The sequence below is a fragment of the Ictidomys tridecemlineatus genome, chromosome 3, assembly GCF_052094955.1.
Source record: "Ictidomys tridecemlineatus isolate mIctTri1 chromosome 3, mIctTri1.hap1, whole genome shotgun sequence".
Classification (NCBI taxonomy): Eukaryota; Metazoa; Chordata; class Mammalia; order Rodentia; family Sciuridae; genus Ictidomys; species Ictidomys tridecemlineatus.
Genome location: NC_135479.1, coordinates 731884 through 736961, shown reverse-complemented (window position 1 = coordinate 736961; position 5078 = coordinate 731884).

Below are 5078 nucleotides of genomic sequence, written 5' to 3'. Positions count from 1 at the left end.
TCTGCAATTTGATAAGTCTTGAAGGTACCTAGAAAGGTGTTTTACCTGTAGAAATAAGAGCAAATCCCCTTCCCATGTGGTGCAACAACCCAGAAATCCATTCTTAATTTTCATCCCTGTACCATATAGGTATTTCCAATTTTAGAAATAATGGCTGAGATATAAATGTAGAGAAATGTTGCTGGGCTGCAGGAACCTCAGAAGCTGACCAGACTTTTAAAAAATTTAAAGTTAGTAAAGTTTTATGAAGTATAATTTGAGGTGTATAAACCATAGCCATATCCCCCCTTTTTATTTTAGTATATATTCTCTAAACGTACCATTTGCCCTTTCTATAATAGCTTGACCCTGACTATTACAAGGTTTGCCAAATGTATGTGTAATGTCATATTTTTGTAAAAATGAATGTAATTTTTGTGAGGTGTATGAAGGTGCATTATCAGTTTAAGTTCTCTAGGAATTCCCATGATAGCAAAATAAGATAATAAATGAGAAATGATTGCATCAGTTTTTTTTAAGATAAACTATGGCCCATAGAAAATGAGTATTAGTGTCAACAGTCTGATGTACATATCTTAGTTGTCCAAATGACTGAATTATAACAGCATCCATTTGTAAAGGGCATTAGGATGGGGTCCCCTTGGATTAACACCAGGAGGACAGTGAGGAATATTAAAAGGAGCACATGATGAACAGTTATTTTGTATTTTTATAAAGTCCTTTAGTGTTTGTATGATGTAAAGCATGTTCTAGATGAGCCTTTTGTAAGGGGAATAATAGTTCATCAATATTTTGATTTTTTCTAGTTAATGGTCCTGGCAATGTAGAATGTGCTCTAATATGAGTAAAATATACTGGAATTTGGCCTACTATTTTTGTTGTTATTTTTACATGTAGTCAGATAGGACATAGAGTCTTATCTTAGGTAAGTAGGGCTCTTTATAAATTTAAGTAAAGTGTTGTAGTTTTAAAGTTTATTATTTTTTTAAAATATTATATTATAACTTTTATATAAATAATTGTTTAAGTTTATTTGAGTAAAAACTAACCCAATATAACACATCTAAAACATGAAATAAAGAAAGGCTGAAAGCTTTTAGCTTTTTTTAGAAAAATAGAAAAATGTTCTTGTGTTTTATAATATTAACCTTTATGTAGATAAGGCTCTCATTAACTTAAAAAATACATTTAAATTGTACCTCAGTGTAAAAAGTAACATAAAACTTCATATATCTTATTGATAATAGGCCCAGTTATAGAACATTAAATGATATAAATAAATCTCCAATATGTTATATTTATAAGCCTAGAATTACCATGCAACCTTTTGGAGAACACCAGCTTGATATAATTTTTTTTAAAGCTTTTATCTTAATGACTTGTATACCTGGAAAATATGAACACATTTAATATACAAAGAAGAGTAATAGTACCATAATTACTATTGATGTTTTTATATTAATTAAGTTTAGCTCTTAAAGAAATAACATATTAGAATATTGCAAAATAACAGTTGTTGTTTAACCATATCTGTATAATCCTTAATTTTTTCAAGATTATTTGTTCAAAAAATTACATATATAGCCAACGTACACAGACCTTCTTTATCACTTACTTAAAACTATATAGCCAACATACATAGACCTTCTTTATCACTTGTTTAAATCCTTTTATTTACTCACTTCCAGAAACACATTTCTTTTTATTAAATCCATATCTAGAACCTTTTAATTTATTTTTTTTGTTAACCCCTTTTTTATTTACACTTTGAAATAATCTTTGTAAATTTTTGAATTTAGGCAAATTATTCCATTTTAATAAGAGATATTTTGTTATTTGTAGTACATAATTAATCACATTTGTTTACCATATTATGAAAATATACTGTCTAAATATTAGGGATGATAAAGAACCATTTATTTATTTATATTATTTACCAACTTAAAAAATTATTAATAATGTTATCTAATGTAATTTAAGGAGTTAAAAGCATTTAATGGTATATTTAACATTTAGCATATTAACCTTGTAAATTAATCAGATATTTAACAAAAGTACTCATAAACAAATAATCTTATGTCTAATTAATTTACTTATTTTATCAAAACATTAGACAAGTATAATGAACCGTGTTAGCCATTTTTGTTGTTGTTGTTGTTGAAGAAAAGTCCTAGAACCAAAGCACATCAGTCATTAACATGTTAAAGACATCTTATTTTTTATCTGTTTACCCAATTTAAATTGAACCATTTAAATCAGTGAATTAAAAATATTTGGATCCATTTTTTTATGAGAGTTCTTTACATATATATCAATCTTTATATCATGTACATGATATATGGACATACGCACAAACAGATATACAACATATAATACAAATGTGCACACATAACACAATAAAGGCCTTGTAGCTATTTTAGGTGAAATCTCCATTGTAATGTTTAAATATTCCACAGTTGATCAAAAATAGAACTGATCAGAAAAACATTAACTTAGGTCTGTAGGAACAAAATTATGAGCTCAAAAAATACAGAATCTAGGAAAAAGCAAGAGTCCTAGAAAAATGACCGGCCAGTAATTAGAAAGTATCAAAAAATTCATTCATTTATTTATTTATTTATTTATTTATTCATTTATTTATTTATTTATTTTACAATCCCTTTTAAAATGACCTGCTTATCCACAATTGAAACAAGTTCCTGATTTATTGGGTTTAAGGGCTCCAGCCATGGCTGCAGAAAAAACAGAAGTTTGATGTTCAATTCCTCCCACTCCAGCACAAGCTCTCACATATTTACTCAATGAGGCGTTTTGCCCTTTAATGGCCCCAAAATATGCTTACATTTAGGATTTGCATTTTCAAATGCTAATGTTTCCAATAGTATCTTTATTTGATCTTGACCTACTGCCCTCATTACAGCAGTACTCAGTCTTGCAAGAAAATCAGTGTAAGGTTCAGTAGCCCCTGGTATAGATTTAGTAAAGGAAGGTTGTGCCTGACCAGTGGGTATCACACATCTCCAAGCTCTTAAGAAACCTGTCGAACTTGTTGAAGATCTGGATCTGTATATAGAGCCTGTCTCTAAACTTGTTGAAGATCTGGATCTGTATATAGAGCCTGTCTCTAAACTTGTTGAAGATCTGGATCTGTATATAGAGCCTGTCTCTAAAGGCAGGGTAATTACTTTCCCCCATTAACTTATCCTCCTTGGGTCCCGGGGGATTTTGAGCTTCACTCTCTCCAGCTTGCTTTTGTGCCTCATCTTCCCATCAACTTCTCAACTGTAACCACTGAGATCCCTCCAAATCTGTTTTGGTTAATGCCTCCCAATCCAAAGGAATAAGTAATTTAGAAGTTCCCAAATTTTCTAACATCCCTAGCACAAAGGGAGACTGAGGGCCATATTGAAAGGCTGTAGCTTTTAAATCCTTTATAAACTTATATTCCGTTGCAGTATAGTGAACATCAATCATAGGGGATTTTGAAGGTTTTGTTGTCTAGTTATAGGAAACAAATGTGGTGGATCAATAAAACAATCAGGAGGGGCTGCAAGATCATCATCATCATCATCATGTGTCATAGTAAGAGGAAATGAAAAACGTTGTTGTTCTCTACCCACATCAACTCTATACCTTGTCACTGGAAAGAGAGAAGCATTAAAAGGAGCAGTAGGTTTAAGAGAGGACCTTTGCTTTTTAAATTTCATTTTATCCACAAAGGCCCTCCATAATTTCTTTCATACTGGAGTCACTATCTGAACTTTTTGAATCTTCCTCATCGCCCAGATCTGATTTAGGAGAGTCATCTATAGTATCACAAATATTTTCCTTGGGCTCCGTTTTGTTAACCTTATTATCAGATTCTGATGTATTAACTTGGCTTTCACAAAGAGAGCCCTTTTCATTATTGCTTTCTAATAATTGTAATGCTTGAGTAATAGCGTCACACAGTGTCCAAATCTTCAAAGAAATAACAGTCCCAGCCTGATGCTGCTTACGCAGCTCTTTTTGAACCAATTTCTATTCCCCTAAATTTAACTGGACCTTGGTTTGATACTGGAACCAGTGACAATGATATTCTATAATTTTAAATAACTCCTTGAGTCTCTTATGAGATGTTTTCACACCTATGGAATACAATAATCCTTGTAGTAACTCCACATATTGTTCCTTTAAGGATGGGGAGTTTCCCATGTTAGTTTTGAAAGTCCCCCTAAAGTCTCTTTCAACCTGGGGCGATACCTTTCGATATTTGTTAGTTCTGAAAGTCCCCCTAAAGTTTCTTTCAACCTGGGGCGATGCCTTTCGATATTTTGTTAATTCCGAAAGTCCCCTTTTCGTTTTCTTAACCCGGGGTGCTTACCCTTTCGGTGCTGGATCCTGCCGACTATGCCAAATGTTGCAGTAATTCACTTGCAGGTCAGCATGGGAAAAGAAAGAAAAAGAAGAAGCAGAGCAAGCAAAGCAGCAGCAGAAAAAAAGTCCTTTATTGTGTACAAGCAATCTTTTTATAGTATTGTGAACAAAGACGGCAGCCTTCTAACATCAATAAATCAGGTCTTTCAGGTAATTAAACATAGCATATAGAAGTTTTACTTTCTAATCAGAAGTGACCTGCTTCTCATGGCTAATCTATTCTCAGCTTGGAGTATGTTGAGCTCTGCTCTTTGTTAAGAACAGATAATAAAATTTTTCTCAGCGCCCTCCTAGCCCACTTGGCAGAACATCCCGTTTGCAGGCAAGTCCTCCCAAGGAGAGCAGACACCTCGTTTGCAAGCATGTCTGCTGTTACCTATCTATACCTTGACAGAATATCCCGTTTGCAGGCAGACTCCACCAAGGACAGTAATAGTAACACAGTCACCTCTGATTCTCTACAGAGATCCAAGTGTCCCTTGATGTCGCCAGACAGAGTTCCACCGGAGAATGAGAGGGTGTCCCCTCCTGCCATCCCAGTGGTGGAAGACCCATGGGGTCAGATGATTCAAAAGGCCAGGGTCTCAGCAGGGCATCCTCTGCAAGAGACCAGAAGGTATCTTACCTCTCTGAAGAAGGGGACGGCCCGTGTTGCCTGCGGG